Genomic DNA, 21,160 nt, shown 5'->3' with positions numbered 1-21,160 from the left:
GGACCTGTTCAGTTAATGCACCAACATTATTTGATTTTAACATTTTTGAAAATGTATTTATATAGCATACTTTAATTTAGTCTGACCGGTAAAGAGCTTTTTAAAAAAAAAAAAACTAAAATACTGAATGCTGATTAAGAAACATCTTATTGAATGTGTGTTGGTTGTGTTGTTTGGATTGTAGAACTATGCAGTTGTTGCCTTTAATTTCACGAAAAATAAGAATAAGAAAAATAAAAAACCTGAGATTGCTAGAAATGCATATTTTACAATGAATTACGATACAAATAAGTGCTGATGAGCTGATGGCCACTTATACAGATGGTAATAACGCAAATGTGCCAAAATAAATAATCCACTCTCTCTAGTCATATAGATGCGTTCACTTTGATAGCCATGATCATTCAGTAATAGCTGATTTGCACTCAAACAGATGGTAATCATGCAGATACATTCACATTCAACATAAAACACACTCTCACATATAAAAAACTGTCGAAAATTAAAAAGAAACAAAGACAAAAGCGATCACTGTAAGTTCCGCCTCCATTAGCTGACAGGTGCGTCAGAGCGCATCACTAGCCCTCAGGAGGGAGCGCCAAATTCAAATAAACTATCTTCCACCTATTTCATTCATTCTTTTTTCCGGTGGATCGCCTCATTCTGTTTGTGACACTATACGCTGCAAAACCATGCCATGTAACCCTTAGTAGTGTAACCCTTGCCACTACCAAGACGCAGTTTCTGACTGTGAGTTATTCCATAACGGACGCAAACAATTCTGTCGCTGAAGAAATGAAATGTAAACAAAGGAATTATGATCCATATTACAACATTATTGCTTCGTTGGAGTAAATGTGCTTCATGAGATGTCATTCAGTGGATCCTTACCTTCCCAACTAAACGGGGATTTACAGCTGTGGATGTGTTTATGACTTGTTATTACGACGGATCTGGTATGTACAGCGTTTTCATTGCTTATTTTTTTATGTGTACTGCTTACACAAATGTAGCAAATACAGTCTTTATAAGCTTTCCATTGAAAAACAGCGATCTGTCGTAGATGCTTGAGGCTTAGATCTTTATAATGTTTCATAGTTTGTCAAGATTAAATTTGTCCTGTTTCATTTAATCTATTCATAATCACTGACACGTGCGAGTGGAGAGGCTTTGAGGACGAGGGCGTTCTGGTGCAGGTTAACAGTTAAGTACAATACCTGCATGTTATTGGTCAAACTACTCTGGATGTTTTAGGCAATATTAAAATCCTGTCTGGCCCATATGAACGGTGCATATGGCCACCCTAGGTGCACATTATATATCGGCTGATGATTAATGTGCATCTCGTCAGTAAAGCCGGTTATCTAATCAGTGGTAAATTCAATCAGGTACATGATTTCACATTGAGCAGCTGTTATTACACAGAGACGTTGTTAACGGACAAGCTGCGCAAATCCAAGCTGATAATAAACACATGGATTTGTGCAGCTTGTCAGTTAACAAGGGCTCCATGTAGTGAAAGCTGCTCTATGTGAAATCATGTACCTGATGGGATTTACCACTGTGATGTAAGGCCATTTTGATGCAGAGTGATGATGGCTACATGTCTGTCTTTGGAGGTAACATTACTAAAAAGAACACAATGATTGGAAGTGCTACTTCCCTCCTTTTATAGCAATCAGTCATCTCAGTCTGCTTTTGGCCATGACGGTGTAACCCAGGCTCAAAAACCTTTGTAGTCTAAATTAGATTTAAACACAGTCATCTGAATAGCTAGATACTGTTAGAGGAAGAAATATGGAACAAATACTAAATGTATATATATGTATATATAAATATTTTCCATTTGAAATGGGTTACTTGTTAGGTAAACTAAATAGTTGAAATGTAACTTTAATTTTGATTGAGCTCTAGATCTGTGCAGGTGAGCAGCCAATCGAGCGTAATTAGGTCAAGTTGACTCCGCCCACCGAGAGATGCGGCATTAGAGAGAGAGAAAAAAACTTGAGAAACAACGTGAATTAGAAGCTGCGTAAGATCTTGATTTATTTCATTTTGAGAGAGAACGCATGTGAAAACCAAACATTGTAAGTTATTTTGCAGACATTTTGTTGATAAATAAGTTTTATTTCAAACTACTCACTTACTTACATTTTGTTGATTATGTGACCGTCGTCACGCTGAATTCCAGTGGAGTAGGCCATCATTGCGTCATCCGAGAGAAACCTGGAAAAAAACAGAGAAATATCATTAATACACGAGGGAATCGGTGAGTTAGTAAAAATAAATAATTAATGTTTAGTATATATGTTAAAAAAATAGCGATTCAAGGGTGTATTGGTGTAACTGGAAGGAAAGAGGTGTTCAGTGAATGTACACGCTGTTATAAAAAATATGTACAGACATGTAAAGATTGTGTAGATTTAGTGAAATGTATGTAAAGTGAGGATTGATTAAGAATGTTGTTTTGTGTTTGTGCACAGGCCAGTTTTGTTATTTTAGAAATCTAGAATCTGGATTTTTTCAATTCATGAAGATGGCGAGCCAACCGTAAATCGATCAGAAACAACTATCCTTTGTCTTTTTGGACATCTGTATCACTTCACTTTCGGCAGGACATCGCGTCGGATTTTTTTCTTTTGAGGTTTGAAACATCTGACATTTTCATTTTTCCTTTTGAGCATTGGATCACTGATTTAAAGGAACTGAGGAGACAATATCATTCTTTATTGTTCAGACTGACATTTTGTTTGAACTGTGCATTCAAGAATTACTGATACTGCATTGATACGCATTCATTTAGACTTTGTTTCGTATAAACAAGTGTTTACAGTGGACATTTGTACGTGTGACTAAACACAAGTCCTGACATTCGTGTTTATTTTATATCTACTGATCTTGAGTATACATTTGAGTTGTGTACATAAAAAAGGAGATCAGAAATTGAATGTTTATTACAATTTAATTTGCATTGGAGGGAAGAATTTTCTATGTCAAGGGTTAAATTTCAAATTCATTTAGCTTAATTGGTAAAAAGTAATATTTAAAGCAGATTTAATATTTCTTTTTTTGGTTTTATTTTTTTTTGTTTGTTCTTGTTATTTTTGCCCTTTATGCAGTGTCATTGATATTTTTTTTTCCAAACCAGTGTATCCTATCAATCGCGCTTACAAGTCAATTTTATCCAATATAAAGGTGCGCATTTACATCTATGTGTGTGTGTGTGTCTTGCCTCTTACGAGTTTCAGTCTCTTCTGATTTGGTCCTGATTTGCGAATTACAGTTTACCTACAATAACTGTTAAACCTTAGTGAGTTATTGTTTTCCCTAATATATGAGTTAACCCCTCTGTTTCATTTTACAAGACAAGGGTTACACTCATTTGTGGCGAGCCAGCCCAGGAGACGAGGCAAAGGGAACCACACACACATAATTACTATAATTCACTTATAGTTCCTGTCTTGGAAAAAAAAAAAAAGGTAACCGTTTTCAGTGGTTGTAGATATAGCGAAGTGAACAAATAGAACAAAATGGAGGTTGTAGAAAAAGAGTGCGTGAAAGTCCCAAATGCTATTTTAATTAATGGCATAACCGGAACCGAAACAGATGAGGAAATATTGGACTATGTGAAGCGGTACGGGTCAATAAATAGAACAATCCTAGTAAGCGATCCTAGCTTAGAGACAGAGAAGTCTTTAATAGTTGAATTCAACTCAGGACTAGCAGTGCAAACCCTACGGGCAGAGCTTCCCTACGTCCAACAAGCCCAAAATGATCCTGATGTCTCTTTCTGTGTTACAGCCCTGTCAGATACTTATGTTCAGAAGCTGGGAAAGACCACAACCCAGACTTACCTCAGTGAGTTGGAAACTTTGGCGAGACATAGTGGGGAAAGTTTTGAGGATGTTCTGAGGGGCATGTTAGTCTATATTCAAGAGGCAGTTGTGCCAAAACCATGTGCTGAGCCCACCCTTGTCGAAAATGATGACACTTTACGTCCCCACTCGGCAGATCCACCTCAAACTGATTCCACTCCTAGGCAGTCCAGAGTGCCAGCAAGTGCTGCACGACCTCACACAGTTCCAGCAGTAGCTGCAGCGCCATGCTCAGAATCTCCACCACTCACGGTCACTGATTTAAATCCACCTGCAGTACAAAAAGTTGTAGTGGAGCATCTGGTGCGCACTAGTGATCTTGCGATATCTGGGAACTCACCTTTGCGACTCCGTGCATTCTCCGGGCGAACTCCCAGCCCACCGAATGAGGTTAACTATGAAACCTGGCGTACCAGTGCTGAACTTCTCCTTCAAGACCCAATGGTCTCAGATTTACACCGAGTACGCAGAATCTGTGAGAGTCTTCTATCTCCAGCAGCAGACATTGTAAAATCCCTCGGTTCTACAGCATCACCTTCAGCTTACATTCAGCTCCTTGATTCTGCCTTTGCACCCATCGAAGATGGTGACGAATTATTTGCCCAATTTCTGAACACATTTCAGAACCCTGGTGAAAAGCCATCCGCTTATTTACAGCGATTACACGTGGCCTTACAGACCACCATGCGACGTGGTGGAGTGCTTAGCTCAGAGATCAATAGGCATTTGCTTAAACAGTTTTGTCGAGGATGCTGGGAAAGCTCCCTGCTTTTAGAGTTGCAATTAGAGCAGAAAAAGAACTCGCCACCATCCTTTGCCGAGCTAATGACAATGTTACGTGTTGAGGAAAACAAACACGCTTCAAAAAGTGTGCGGATGAAACAGCAATTGGGAACTTCTAAGCAACGTGTAGTAGTACAATCTCAGACAGCTATCGGAGATGACGTGACTCAGTTACATTCTATCACTGCTCAATTGGCAAGTCAAATAACACATCTCCAGAAGCAGCTTGCAGTACTAACTTCAAAACAGTCTAAGGACAAATCAAGTCCTAAGGCGAGTGCTGTCAAGTCCGTGAGTAAACAAAACATAAGTAGTCCTAAAGGAAAAGACAGAGTTTCGGACAAATCGCAGCCAGCTAGACCCAAACCGGGCTACTGTTTTAGATGTGGAGAGGAAGGGCACATAGCCAGCTCCTGTTCAAATGATCCAAATCCCACATTAGTGACAGAAAAAAGAAACCAACTCACGAAGCGGCAAAATGAATGGGATTTGCAGTATGGCAGCTCCAAGCCACAGTTAAACTAGCAGCAGTTCCTGCTACGGGGCAAGCAGGAACTGAAACCAATTTAGAGTGTCCCAAACCACATAAAGTGTTGATGTCACAAGCACAGGTGAACTCACGGCAGTCATTTGTTCCCAGAGGGTTAATTGGGACTAGATGCACCGCCCAAGTTGACATAGCCGGAATGACATGTGACTGTTTGCTTGACACAGGCTCACAAGTCAGCACCATCACACAGTCCTTCTACAACAGAAATCTCAGTGACCAACAAATTCACCCCTTAGACAATTTGCTTGAAGTCGAGAGTGCAAATGGTCAAAACGTTCCCTACCTTGGATACGTTGAAATAACTCTTACCTTTCCCAGAGAATTTGTTGGGGTCAGCATGGAGGTGCCTACCTTAGCTCTTGTTGTCCCTGATCTTCCTTCTGCCTTTCAGCCATCTATATTGATTGGCACAAACACCTTGGATGAGCTGTATAAGGACTTTTCGCAACAAAAACCCTGTTACTTTTCACCCTCTTACGGGTATAGGCAGGTTCTTAAGATTTTAGAGTTACGTCAAAAACAAGGAGTGGAGGGAAACGTTGGGCTAGTGCGTTTACCTGAGAAGCAATCGCAAACAATTCCAGCTGGTCAAACCACAGTTCTTTGTGGGACAGCTTGTGTACAAGGAGTGTACCCTGACAAATGGGTAGTACTCGAACATCCATCCTTTTCTTCCCTACCTGGTGGCTTGATTGTTAAGACCTCTGTAGTTACCCTTGGGGACACTAAATCCTGTCGCTTACCTGTAGTAATCTCCAATCCCACCGCTCACAACATAACAATTCCTCCTAGATGTGTTATAGCTGAGTTAAAAGCCATCCAGTCTGTGATCTCAAATAAACAGTCCAGCAAAGAGGATGAAGTGGAGCCCATTCCAAATTCCTCCCTTGAGTTCAACTTTGGAAATTCGCCCATCCCACCTAGGTGGAAAGACAGGCTTACTGGACAGTTAAGGGAGATGCCAGAAGTCTTTTCCTTACATCCCCAAGATTTCGGGCGCACTGATAAGGTTAAACATAAAATTAACCTTGTGGACGAGACACCATTCAAACATCGGCCAAGGCCTATACATCCGGAAGACATGGAGGCCGTAAAGAAACATCTGCAGGAATTGCTTGATGCAGGAGTCATACGAGAATCAATGTCCCCCTATTCCTCACCAATTGTTGTCGTGAAGAAAAAAAGTGGTGACATTAGATTATGTATAGATTACCGGAAACTAAACCAACGAACTATAAAAGATGCCTATGCACTACCAAAATTAGAGGACACTTTTATGGCTTTGGTAGGATCCAAATGGTTCTCAGTACTTGACTTGAGGTCTGGTTTCTACCAAATTGAAGTGGAGGAGAAAGATAAAGCGAAGACTGCATTTGTGTGTCCTGTGGGGTTCTATGAATTTAACCGTATGCCTCAAGGTGTTACTAACGCTCCCAGCACCTTTCAGAGGATCATGGAGAAGTGTATGGCAGATATCAATCTCCGTGAAGTTCTTGTCTTTATAGATGACATAATTGTGTTTTCCAAGGATTTGGAGGAACATGAAGAAAGGTTGCTGAGGGTCTTAAAGAGGCTCAAGGAATACGGTTTGAAACTTGCCCCAGAAAAATGCATCTTCGCACAGACCTCGGTCAGGTATCTTGGACATATAGTGTCAGACAAGGGAGTGCAGACAGATCCTGACAAAGTAACAGCAGTCAAAACCTGGCCGGTTCCCAGAAATTTAAAAGAGCTTCGGTCCTTCCTAGGATTCGTTGGTTACTATCGTCGCTTCGTTAAAGATTTTTCAAAAAAGATCAAGCCTTTGAACGACTTAACTACGGGGTATCCTCCTTTGCGTCAGGGCAGTAAGCAGAAAGGCAATGGACATTATCGAAATCCAAAGGATTTCTTCAACACTAGGTGGACAACAGCTTGCCAAAGTGCATTTGATCAAATCATCGAGGAACTTACCACCGCCCCCATATTAGCCTTTGCTGACCCCAAACTACCATATATCCTGCACACAGACGCAAGCACCTTAGGGTTAGGTGCCGCCCTATACCAAGAGCAGGATGGACAAGCAAGAGTTATCGCTTATGCAAGTCGGGGACTTTCGTCTAGCGAATCCAGGTACCCTGCCCATAAACTAGAATTTCTAGCGTTAAAGTGGGCAGTCACTGAAAAGTTCCACGACTTCCTTTACGGTAGTACCTTTACAGTAGTGACAGATAGCAACCCCTTAACCTATGTTCTTTCCACTGCTAAGCTTGATGCAGTTGGGTATAGGTGGTTAGCAGCACTTTCCACTTATAATTTCAAGCTCCAGTACAGGTGTGGGAAACAGAATGTCGATGCTGACGGGTTGTCTCGGCGACCTTATCCAGAACTCTTTGTAGAGGACACTTCTTGCAATGAGGAAAACCAAATTCTTGACTTTGCTGAACGGCTCACTGCAGAAGCTGAAAAGGAAGAAATCAGCAGTGAGGTAGTAAGAGCCATTTGTGACAGTCGTCTTACTCAATGGTCTGAGTTTTCATGTGACTCACCTGCTGCTTTCATCAGTTCCCTGACAATGCAGACAGCCGCAGTGCCTGATGTTTATTTGCAAGAAGATCAGTGTGGAGGACTACCAACCATCGCTCACCTATCTCCTTCAGAAATCCAAAAGGCACAACTGGCCGATCCCTGTATTAGAGAAGTCATTACCCAAATCCAGACTGGTGAGACTCCATCAAGAACTGTCCGTAATGCTCTTCCTAGACTACCTTTCCTTCTTAGGGAACGAGAACGTCTGGAGTTCCAAGACGGAGTCCTTTATCGAAGGAGAAGTGTGGCTGATAAAGTTATGTATCAATTGGTTTTACCTGAAGAATACCAGTCTGATGTGTTGAAGCATCTGCACGATGACCTTGGTCACATGGGCATCGATCGTACTTTGGACTTGGTGCGGAATAGATTCTATTGGCCCAAAATGGCTTCAGACATAGAGCATAAGATAAGAACTTGTGGGAGATGTATACGGAGGAAAGTCCTACCTGAAAAAGCAGCACCACTCATGAACATTGCAACCAACCGCCCTTTGCAATTGGTATGCATGGACTTTCTCACTCTTGAGCCGGACCGTAGTAATACAAAGGATGTGCTAGTAATAACAGATCATTTTACTAAGTACGCCCTTGCTATTCCAACCCCAAATCAGAAAGCCAAGACTGTCGCGAAGTGTCTGTGGGAGCAGTTCATATGTCATTATGGCTATCCCGAACGCCTTCACAGCGATCAAGGCCCCGATTTTGAATCGCACTTGATCAAAGAATTGTGCGATATCGCTGGGGTGCGTAAAGTAAGAACAACCCCATACCATCCGAGGGGAAATCCTGTTGAAAGGTTCAATAGAACCTTGTTAAATATGCTTGGAACCCTGGAGACCAAGAAGAAAAGCTGCTGGAAGGAGTACGTAAAGCCACTTGTACACGCATACAACTGCACCAGAAATGAAACCACTGGATTTAGCCCCTACGAGTTAATGTTCGGACGACAACCCAGGCTCCCAGTAGATCTAGCGTTTGGATTACCTCTCAGAGATAAGGCAAATACGACACACTCCCAGTATGTAAAGAACCTAAAGTCAAGTCTTGAGGAGAGTTTCCGGATTGCAGTTGAAAACTCCAAAAGGATGGCTGAGAAAAATAAGACTCGGTTCGACAAACGTGTGACGGCATCTGAGTTGGACAAAGGCGACAGAGTTCTTGTGAGGAGTGTTAGACTGAGAGGAAAGAATAAACTTGCAGACAAATGGGAGGAAACCATCTATGTAGTGGAAGACCGTTATGGCGATTTACCTGTTTACAAAATATGTCCTGAGTTTCAAACTGGACCAACTCGAACACTACACCGTGACTTGTTGCTTCCCTGCGGAACACTTTCCTCTGACGTGAGTGAACTTGAAACGCCAAGCCCAGTTCCCAGATGCAAAACACGCAGTAAAGCGAATGGTGAAAGTCCTGAAGAAGATATTTTTGATTCGGAAGAGGAAGTTTATCATTCAGTGCCCCAACTGGAGTTTGTAGGCGAATCTTTCACAGTTCATACTTCCAAAGAAATTCAACCTGGAAAGGAGGACATTGCCCAATCCTTGGGAACAGGGTTACTGAAAGAAACGCCAGAATTAGAGGAGGAGAACTTACCTGTAAACCCTGAGGAGAACTTACCTGTAAACCCTGAGGAGAACTTACCTGTAAACCCTGAGGAGAACTTACCTGTAAACCCTGAGGAGAACTTACCTGTAAATTTTGAAGTTCAATCTGAAAGAGAAGAAATTGCTGATTCAACTCATGTAACTGGCTTGGAAGCACAAAGCCCAAGTTTCAATAGGGAATATTCTGTGCCAAGGTTCAGTTCGGTTGAAGAGGAATTAAATGATGCTGAAAATATGGAAACCGACATGGAAGCCATCGAATCAGTACATTCAAGAAATGAGTTAAGGAGGTCTGTTCGGACAAAAGAGAAACCCAAAATCTTGACTTACCCCAAATTGGGAAACCCTTTGATAACCATAGTTCAGTCCCTTCTTCAAGGCCTAAATGAAGCCTTTTCAGAGTCCTTGCAAGAGTGTCCCCGTACGAGCTGTTCTGCAGCACAGGATTATACTGGCAATATGCAAAGGGACTTGCATGGTTCTATGGGGGGAGGGTGTAACCCAGGCTCAAAAACCTTTGTAGTCTAAATTAGATTTAAACACAGTCATCTGAATAGCTAGATACTGTTAGAGGAAGAAATATGGAACAAATACTAAATGTATATATATGTATATATAAATATTTTCCATTTGAAATGGGTTACTTGTTAGGTAAACTAAATAGTTGAAATGTAACTTTAATTTTGATTGAGCTCTAGATCTGTGCAGGTGAGCAGCCAATCGAGCGTAATTAGGTCAAGTTGACTCCGCCCACCGAGAGATGCGGCATTAGAGAGAGAGAAAAAAACTTGAGAAACAACGTGAATTAGAAGCTGCGTAAGATCTTGATTTATTTCATTTTGAGAGAGAACGCATGTGAAAACCAAACATTGTAAGTTATTTTGCAGACATTTTGTTGATAAATAAGTTTTATTTCAAACTACTCACTTACTTACATTTTGTTGATTATGTGACCGTCGTCACGCTGAATTCCAGTGGAGTAGGCCATCATTGCGTCATCCGAGAGAAACCTGGAAAAAAACAGAGAAATATCATTAATACACGAGGGAATCGGTGAGTTAGTAAAAATAAATAATTAATGTTTAGTATATATGTTAAAAAAATAGCGATTCAAGGGTGTATTGGTGTAACTGGAAGGAAAGAGGTGTTCAGTGAATGTACACGCTGTTATAAAAAATATGTACAGACATGTAAAGATTGTGTAGATTTAGTGAAATGTATGTAAAGTGAGGATTGATTAAGAATGTTGTTTTGTGTTTGTGCACAGGCCAGTTTTGTTATTTTAGAAATCTAGAATCTGGATTTTTTCAATTCATGAAGATGGCGAGCCAACCGTAAATCGATCAGAAACAACTATCCTTTGTCTTTTTGGACATCTGTATCACTTCACTTTCGGCAGGACATCGCGTCGGATTTTTTTCTTTTGAGGTTTGAAACATCTGACATTTTCATTTTTCCTTTTGAGCATTGGATCACTGATTTAAAGGAACTGAGGAGACAATATCATTCTTTATTGTTCAGACTGACATTTTGTTTGAACTGTGCATTCAAGAATTACTGATACTGCATTGATACGCATTCATTTAGACTTTGTTTCGTATAAACAAGTGTTTACAGTGGACATTTGTACGTGTGACTAAACACAAGTCCTGACATTCGTGTTTATTTTATATCTACTGATCTTGAGTATACATTTGAGTTGTGTACATAAAAAAGGAGATCAGAAATTGAATGTTTATTACAATTTAATTTGCATTGGAGGTAAGAATTTTCTATGTCAAGGGTTAAATTTCAAATTCATTTAGCTTAATTGGTAAAAAGTAATATTTAAAGCAGATTTAATATTTCTTTTTTTGGTTTTATTTTTTTTTGTTTGTTCTTGTTATTTTTGCCCTTTATGCAGTGTCATTGATATTTTTTTTTCCCAACCAGTGTATCCTATCAATCGCGCTTACAAGTCAATTTTATCCAATATAAAGGTGCGCATTTACATCTATGTGTGTGTGTGTGTCTTGCCTCTTACGAGTTTCAGTCTCTTCTGATTTGGTCCTGATTTGCGAATTACAGTTTACCTACAATAACTGTTAAACCTTAGTGAGTTATTGTTTTCCCTAATATATGAGTTAACCCCTCTGTTTCATTTTACAAGACAAGGGTTACAACTGTACACTCCCACTTTTCCAGTTTTACACACCCATTTCTGGAGTCTTTTTTTAGATCTAAAGCCCGAGACACACTGCACGATTTTCTGCTGTCCCAGATGAAAGATTGTCATCGTGAAACAATCATGGGGATTGCGGTGATCGTGGATCCTAATAAGAGAGTAAGAGTACTGTAAGTGAGGTTCAGAAATGGCTGTTGTCACGGTCTTGTGACAAAAGATAGCCTATGATGAGCATCGCACAGTTTGTTGGCTGTTAAGATCCACGTTTACTGACCAACCAATCAATAAAAATGAACAAAACATTAAAAAACATAAAACTGCTTAACTCAAGCTCTTGTTCCTTCCTTTTTCGCCACTTCCACTTTTTTCAGCACACATAAAAACTACAGCTGCTGAAGTATGATTTATCATGCTCAGTTTGTTTACCACTAGCACATGCTGATGACGTTTTATTCTTCTATAGAAATGTATGTTGTAGCCTACGAGTCAATAGGTACCATCATCGTATAGTCTACACACATGCCATAGCCAAATTTATTAGGGATGCACCGGTTGACCGGCCATAAATCGGAACCGGACGGTTTTTGCTTAGAATACGCGATCGGCAATCGGCCAGTTTTTGGTCTTTTTTTCAGCCGATTTTTCCGGAAGTTCGCTCGCATGCACAGACTACATTGTAATCGTTCGCTGTGTCATTTGTGTGGAAGAGTATTTCGAAATCTGTGCGCAGGACACAGGCAGCTGATCAGTACTGGAAATACAGAGCTTCATGTCTGAGGCACAGACAGCATGAAGCGATCAGCCGTTGGTGTCATGCCGCACAAATAAGAGTCCCTTTTCTGCGCGCACTGAAGCTGCGTGAGCGTATACTGTAGGTGTTTCTCAATGTCAAGGAAGGATCCTCGGAAGTCAGTATTTCGAGGATGCTACGTCATTGACATCCGTCAAAGGACTGTTACAATGTCTAGGATCCTCGGAATTTCCACCAAGGACTGAGTCCTTCATTCGAAGAATATACTATACACAGGAAAGGATGCATATGTGTATCCTTCGCGCTCTCAAATCACCCACAATCCTATGTGCGCAGCTTTGCTATCTAACGTTAGTTAAAAATTTAAAAAATGTCGAACATTAACGTAGCCGGAGCGTTAACGGTTTTTATTTACGTTACCAAACATTTGTTATAACTGTATAAATATAAGTAAAGTTTGACATTTAAATGACAGTACAAATTACTACCGTATTGATATTTTAAATCATACAAATACAAATGGTTAACTGAACCGGACCTGTTCAGTTAATGCACCAACATTATTTGATTTTAACATTTTTGAAAATGTATTTATATAGCATACTTTAATTTAGTCTGACCGGTAAAGAGCTTTTTAAAAAAAAAAAAACTAAAATACTGAATGCTGATTAAGAAACATCTTATTGAATGTGTGTTGGTTGTGTTGTTTGGATTGTAGAACTATGCAGTTGTTGCCTTTAATTTCACATGGTTACAGTTAATCTTTTCATTTAAGGCCTGTTCTCCGTAGTTTCAACCCAATTCAAAAACAAAAGCTAAATGCTGTTGTCTGTACCATCTATGTTTGTATTGAATGTAGGCTACTTATTGTGCAGTAACTTCCTTTAATTTCAGATGGTTACGGTTATTGTTTTCAATAGCCAAAAGCAAGTTTGGCCTATTAAATGCCAAGTATCTTGTTTATGCACACTTTCCTTCTTTCTTGTTTGTTTCTTAAAAGATTTTTTTTTTAAATCGGAAATCGGTGTCGGAATCGACCAGTTTGCTTGTAAAAAATCGGCATTGGAATCGGCCATGAAAAATCATGATCGGTGCATCCCTAAAGTTTATTGTGACTCGTTTCTACTGAGCGGTAAAGTACAGTATGATTGTGTACGGGTAACCCTGATCAGGCTTGTGTTTCCACTGCCAATAGTACGCTTACTTTGTAAGCATGGTGTATGCCAGAAAGTTGCAATCGATGTCACTTGATAGGCCTGGTGTGCGCCGTGAGTAGGCTGAAAGTAGCGGTCACTCTCGCGCAAAGAAGAAATCCGTAAACAACAATGTAAGACATACAGCAGATCCTGTTCTTGCTTCTTGGCATGTGGCTGTTTGTGATAAAAAGACGACGTTTTTTGTATGAGCAAAAGTTGCAGGCTGCAAGGAGAAACACAGCTGAAAAATACAGGGATTACATAGGATATATAGGAAAGAATACATAGGAAAGACGTACAACCAATCAAGTAATGACAAGTCAAGAAAAAAATGATGGCACCGGTGGGTAACCTTACAAAAGCTAATGTTTTTACGTTGTGTGTTAAAATGTATTTTGTCTCATGTACTAACTTACATGCGTATCTTAGTATAAATTTCACAAATACAGTGTATTTAGGGAAAAGTGGGGTTATTTGTGCCAGTTTTTACTTAAAGTGACTTTAAAGTGAAGCCATGACAGTAATCTCTTTGACTTTAGAATGTACATATATTTCAGGATGTGGTGCATCCCTGAGAAAAATTATTTTGGATCTGAAATAAATTGATTCAGAAATATAGCTTTTGGGAAAAAAGTGGTCTCGTGACACAATTTTCCCCTGGTGCGGTGTAAGTTGTGCCTCTTGTGCCTCTTTGTTACTTCTCCTATCTTTTTCTTGGTGAGCATCATTTCACGAAGTACAACATGTTCCTGGATCAACATCCTTGTTGATCCAGGAACAACATTCCAATCAACCAATCAGAAGTGAGATATAACTTTTCAGGATATATCTGTTTTAGGCTTACAATCAGGCTTGTTATGTAGGCTTGTTAATCAGCTATCATTTCCCTCAGATTTTAGGACTAAATTATGGGTAGGGTAGGGTTTAGGGGTAGGGATTGGGTTAAGTCTATATTTTTGGACAATAATGTTGATCCAGGATCATCAGAAGATGTTGATCCAGAAACATGTCATACTTGACAAAATCATGGCAACCCTTTTTCTTCTCCCTTGAATCTTTTCAAGGTCATCCTGCAGATATTCATCTCCCTTGCCACCTGACGTATGTTTTTTCCTTGTTGCATCTCTTTCACTGCTCTGTCCAACTCCACAAGAGCAGTTGATGCCCTGTCCGTCTTATAAGTGCGTGGCACAATGGGTTTTCGTCTAAAATTAAGAAGCCACATAGTTTAACTGCTAAAATTCAAGAGTGCAATGTACAATTACAAATTAATAATGAGTTGAAAATAATCATAAGTGGGGGTGAGTTGTGCCATTGGCGCAACTTAACCCAGGCCCTTTGGCACAAATCACCCCATACCCACAAGTTTGAAAAACTAGCATGATCCAGCAGTTAAGAGATAACATCATGCTAACTGTATAGACTCATTGTGTAGCTTGGAAAAGCACTAAAACGTGTGAAATGTTTTCAAACTTTTCTAGAATTGTTCAGACGCTACAATCAAAAAACCTTGAAAATAGAAATTTTACTTTGAAAGGTAAAAACTAATCTTTTGAGCTAAAATGTGATTACCTCTCATGCCATGTGTCTCTCTTCTTTGGAGGATGAGTAAAATGGATGGCTTTTTTAAATTATGTGGTCACATGACCAATTTCTTCAATGGTTTTCCAGAAACAAGGGGTGGAACTACTTCCCCCCGGCACAAATCACCCCACTCTCCCCTAATATATAAAAGTACTATGAAGGTTGTACATATCGCAATATGCATATCGCCACAGCTTGCAATATTTGGGGCCATGAACAAAAGAGAATAATCACTCACTGCTATTTCATGAATAACTTTTGTAACTTAAATAAGAATCAGTGCATATTTAATTTATAGCGTGAAGACTAATCAGTGTTTTCTTTTTTCTTTTTATTATTCAGTTCCCAAACCAATGTTAAAAATATTTTTTTTTTCATGTAATGCTAGAGTAAAACACTACAGTTCACTTTCAGAAGTTTCTATAGGGGTGCTTTCTTTTCACAAAAAGTGAAAGGAGCCCTTACTGAAAAGTAATCAAACTAATCAAGCTCAAAATGGAATATTCAATATTTTTGAGATACTGAATTTTTCTTAACCATCAAAAAAAAAAAAAAAAAAAAAAGTTTGTTTCAGTTGTGTGCAATGAATCTAGAATATAAAAAAGTTTACTTTTTTAATGAAATGACAAAAAAGAAAGACCTTTTCCATTATGTTAAATTTTTTTTTTAGATGTTACACCAGGACCATCGGTGGGATTAATACTGTCTCCTAATGTGCTCCTAATTGGTTCCTGAAACCATTCCCTGACAATGGCCGGCTGACAGTGGAATAACTGAACTACAACAAAAAAGTGTGCAGGGCACAGGTCGTGGTAGAAAATGCTTTTGGAAGACTCAAAGGGAGGTGGCAGTGACTTTATAAGGAGGAATGATGGCAACATTGAACTGGTGAAATCCATGGCGTTGACTAGTTGTGCTCTGCACAATGGTTGACAAAGTAATGGAGAAGATTACCCACACTAATGGGATACACCTGTTGCAGCAGTGCTAATTGTGCCACTGGCACAGTGTGCTGAGGAGGAGGGCAGGGATGTATGTAGGGGTCTGATGCAGTATTTGAACAGTTAAATCGTTTTGTCTTTGCAGTTGTAGCAAAGTAACACCTGTGTAAATGCTATGTTTTGTATACCTGTTTTTTTTACTTGATATTGTAATGGACAAATAAGTAATTATTACTTTTACCCTGACTTCATACTCTCTGTAGTTCAATGTAGGAAGAAATTAAGTGATATGTTTTTTGCATTAGCTTACTTTACAAATAATCTTTAAGCAGAGTTTAAAAGTTAAATCTTTGACAAGATCAGCTATTGTAAATGTAAAGTAGCATTAACAACTATTGTTACATTAAATTGTTTTAAATGTAATGTTGCATTTAATAAGTGAAATTTTGTAAATTGACTACATTTTAGTTATTGTTTTTAGTTTCATTGTTTAAATGCAAGTTAAATTGCTTACTATACTTTAGGTGAATTCCAACAGTTTCTAGAATCGGTACAGGAGGATGCCTTTGAGAAGGCCATTGAACACATGACATGACCTGATTAATGTAAACACAACTTTATAATGAAAAAATAAATGCTTCAGTACAATGTGCAGTACAACAACAAAACAGTTATTTGCAATCAAAAGCGAAAAAGTGTCAAGTGTCAAACAAGTTTAAAGTCCTGTATAGTGCACAAGTCATTAGTGGCTGGATGGTGGAACGGGGACAGAGCGACTACCCAACACCTGCACCAGCTGACTGAGTGTGCTGAGGGAGGCCTGATTTAAGCTTGCAGTCTGCTCAACGTTTTGCCAAGTGATTTCAGCCTCATTTCACCTTGCGTCACGGCATCCTCCAGCATAATTTCAAAGCACTGGTCACAGTGGTCCTCCAACCACTTTTGCTGCCTCTCATCAGCTGCCTGTATCTCTGTCAGGGCTGCAACAACATCCTGCTGCCCCATTTTCCTCTTGCCTGGAATGCAAAAAAGATAGGATTGTTGGCTGCTTAGCAAAGTCTTTTTACCTTTGTAACTGGAGTAAGTCATGCAGATGTATTAGGGAAAGACAACTAGTACAATGCTGCAATGTCCAGAATACACTGTATTAATAAACAAACATAAAAGTGTACAGTGCAGAACATACAACTTAGTAAAACTCAGTGGGTAGATAATTACATTGGTGGACAGTAACTATTTCCTACTTCATCACTGTACTTAAGTAAATTTTTGAAGTATATGTACTTTATGATAGTCTTTTTTTTTTATTTTGAGAAACCTACTTCACTACATTGCAAAGCATAATATTGCACTCTTTGCTCCACTACACTGCAGTAAAATGCTTAGCTGTGTAGGCCCATAGAATTTGGTCTGAATTTGGAATGTCTCTCTCTCTCTCTCTCTCTCTCTCTCTCTCTCTCTCTGTATGATATCTCATAACTTCAGACTGAACTATCACATTAGCCCTATCATTAGACCCATCTTTCTTTAATAGCCATTTTGAGCAGTAGTATTGAAATATTAAATAAACATTTATAAATTGAGGTTCATTGACCATTGCTATGTTACTATGTTCATTGAGCTAAATGCCCTATGTACACGGCAGCAATTCTGCTAGCTTGCAAATAATCGGGTGCTACCAGACGCGAACAAAGATGCAGTCGGGGCCCCAGGCAAAATTAAAAGATGAGGCCCTTCTTAATTATTATTTTGTTAACATATATTTATTATATATATATAAACTGTCATTAGGTCCGTCAGACTTAAGAATTTTTGGCGGTAATGTGACCAAAAATATTTATAAAACTTTTTAAAACTTTTTAAGGCCTTTTATTAGGAAAACGATAAGACTTTTTGAAGTCTGCATGGAACGGAAGTTGAGATTGTCCTTTGTTCCTTGTTGTGACGTATATCAGAGTAAAATGGCTTCTGAAACAGGAAAAAAATGTAGGGCAGGGCTTGATTTCGTCCTTCTGTAATTGATTGGATCGTTGGAAGATGGTTGTTGCTAACAAAATGGATGCAGATTTGAATGCCTCACACACAGACACAAATTTGCCGTTATTCCTCCTCCTTCAAAGTGCAAGAATTCAAGCCAGTGGGCACACAGACTGGGTTGTTTGGGAAAAGGGAAAAGGAGTTGAAGAGGAGCACAACCAAAAATGCACTGAACCACTATACTGCCAATTGCTAATTGCTGCAATCTTCTCAGTGATAGGTTTCTGAAGAGGCAGGGAGACAGACATCGATAGCCATGCCCTTGCGCCAATCGATTGTACGAATGGTCCAGTGACAAATACAGTGACTTTATTAGACCATTAATAAGCATTATCATTACCATTTTCTTATTAAATCAATCTTTCATGTCATTTTTTTTTTATTATAACAAAAGGGGTCATTAATTATGCTTACATTATAATATGTGCAAATTCACATACAATGTATCTTTAATTTGGCCAAAATTGCAGGTGCCAATATGTTAATATCCAATATTTTTTGAGAAAATGTGAATTAAGTTTAATGTTATTATAGATTATAAAGGGTTTTATAATTAAATAAATCTGAAAGGTTATCTAAAATTACCATTATTAGCCCCCCCCCCCCCCCCCAAGCTAGAGTCCCCCCAATGAATTTTTGCCATTTCCACCATTGACTCAGCCAGATAAATGGTACTGTAAATATTAATACAATATTTTTGCTGTAAATTAAAATTACAGTAAGGGACTGCCAAACTGCTGCAGGTAAGTTTCTATAAATTCTACAGGAAAAAAATTACCAGTGTAGGAGCCAATTTTCTTTAATTAATTATTATTATTATTTTTTATCTGGAGCACTGTAATATAAGTATAAATATAATAATTATAAATAGCAGTGATACCACTTTGACATCAAGGCGAATTATAAAGGATGCACAAGACACTAGTTCAACACATTTGCATGCACACCAGTAAGCTGAAAACTCACAAATATCAGCTTATTAAAATAACCAGTTTTCCCTGTTTGCATCCACATCAGTAACCTGACAACACAAGTAAACAGCGCTTACATGACTTTATTAATAAATCATGTTATTTCCCTGTAGTGATGTCAAAGCATAATAATTTTCTTAATCTGACTGCGAGTATTCCAGATTTAAGCAATGATACCATTCCTATTTCCGTCCCTGGAGTCAAAGTGACCTGGAACCATAAAACACAAATAAATAAATAAATAAGAAATGTTATTTCCCTGTTTACATGCAAATCAGTAATCTGACAACGCAAGTAAGCAACGCTTGCATGACTTTATTAATAAATCAGGTTATCTCCCTGTAGTGACATCAAAACATAATAATTTGCTTAACTTTAATATTCATATACACTAGTCCATACCGATATTTGATTCATTTTACAGCACTATTGTAGATGTATTCACTCAAAAATAGCCAAATTCTGTGACGTTCTGCTTTATATAGTCAGTTCCATTGGTGACTGTATTCCGTGATTCAATCGCTTCGCAAACACAGATGCAGTGAATTTATGAATGAAAGTGTAAAAGTTCAGACACAAAACCTAGTTGTTACATATCCTCATGCTTTGGTGGGTATATGGAAATCCTTGGCCTTTTCTAGTGGGTATACGGCGTATCACATAGACTACACCTCTTAGCAGATGTGTTTTCATGCGAGTTTAGGTTCGACACTAGGCTAACGTTTTGCTTCAGGTAGAATGATAAGGCTAATTATATATGCATGCCACTTTCTGAAACAACCTTACACAGTTTTGATAGCGTTAATAATGAACACATTGTTAACGTAGCCTGCCTGTGATGAAATGCCAACTGTACACATAGACATTAGTCTTGGGATTCCACAACTTCCCTTCATCATTCTCACAACTTATTGGTTATTGCCATTTTGTCATCCTTTCCAGTTCTGTATGTTTATTAGGAAGGATGTAGAACTTCAATTCATAATTTGTTACTTTATTCGAGGTACAGAAAACAACACCGCAAACTCAGTGTATTTCAATTGGCGCCAAAGCAATGTTTTCCCCCACGGGCTAAATTCACATCACGTGACGGGGCGTTCCCAGACCAACCGTCTGTATCAATAGACCCCTTAAAAGTTTGTAAACATTCTAACGTCTCTAGGTGGGCGGGGCTTTGCTGGAGGCAAAAAGAGGCGCGGGCGCAGTGTTGACAAGCGTAAGCTAGCACGTTTTAGGAGGGATTTATTAAACATGGATGCAGAAGCAGGTTCAGAACTGTACGAATATGTACAGTCCCTGATTCTGCAGGACCGTGACAGCTTTTTTTTTTTTTTATTAACTCTTGCGGATGGAAGCAGGCTACCTGACCCATCTACTCTACGGCCATATTAATTACTTTAGGGTGGTTGGGGAATTTTGTCAAGGCTTATTTTCTAATGTAACCTATCGCTGGGCTAACTATGATTAGCAATGTGTATTATTTTAAGAGATCATTCAAAGGATGACACACATCTATAACTGTATATTTGTTTAACATTTAAACTAGCTAGTGCGCTGAAGGTTGGCGACTTTTCACCTATAAAACAGAAACTTGCTGATTTACTAGATAAAACCAACACACCAGTTCATATGCATAGTTGAAGAAAACGGTTCACCGGTTCTTTTGCGCTCGACGTAATGGCGTCATTGGCGATGATTGCCCTTGATTCAAGCCTTCTATTTACCCGGGATCATAAAATTAGCACAGAATCAGTTCAGAATCAATCACCAAAAGAATCAGTTCGATTCAGACACTCTGTGTGTCAGTCTGCTTCACACTGAATCACACATGTGCAGTATCATCAGCTCCTCGGTTCTCAAATCGGACACGTCTGACAGAAACGGTTCTTGACTCGAGAACGAGTCAGTCTTTTGTTCATTATCTGGCTAGGATAGGTGTTCTAGCTCTTTCTTTACAGCAGTTCAGTCAGTGTACTGTTTGAGTAAATGAATTACTCCGGGATATTGGTTTGTTAGAACTCAGAGGGAGTGTCAGCCACATTAAAAACATCTTAACAGCTTAAGTCATTTGTGGTTTAATGCGTATTAGAGATGCGAACCATTTAAAACTATTAAACTCGATTTGTTGAAC

At 39.0% G+C, this 21,160-nt stretch overlaps 2 long non-coding RNA genes across 2 annotated transcripts; both read left to right on the top strand.

The window, feature by feature from the left end:
* The first annotated feature begins 1,716 nt into the window (after positions 1–1,716).
* Positions 1,717–3,108, top strand: LOC113095481 (uncharacterized). The gene is made up of 3 exons (XR_003288356.1): positions 1,717–2,087; positions 2,192–2,269; positions 2,484–3,108. It is a non-coding gene; the product is annotated as an uncharacterized LOC113095481 (long non-coding RNA).
* Positions 3,109–9,573: 6,465 nt separating this feature from the next.
* Positions 9,574–11,140, top strand: LOC113095482 (uncharacterized). Its single transcript, XR_003288357.1, has 3 exons — positions 9,574–10,256; positions 10,361–10,438; positions 10,653–11,140. It is a non-coding gene; the product is annotated as an uncharacterized LOC113095482 (long non-coding RNA).
* The last annotated feature ends 10,020 nt before the right edge of the window (positions 11,141–21,160 follow it).

The sequence above is a fragment of the Carassius auratus genome, unplaced genomic scaffold (genome assembly GCF_003368295.1).
Source record: "Carassius auratus strain Wakin unplaced genomic scaffold, ASM336829v1 scaf_tig00215749, whole genome shotgun sequence".
Lineage (NCBI taxonomy): Eukaryota > Metazoa > Chordata > Actinopteri > Cypriniformes > Cyprinidae > Carassius > Carassius auratus.
Note: the sequence above shows the minus strand (reverse complement) of the source record. Positions and strands in the feature narration are given on the sequence as shown.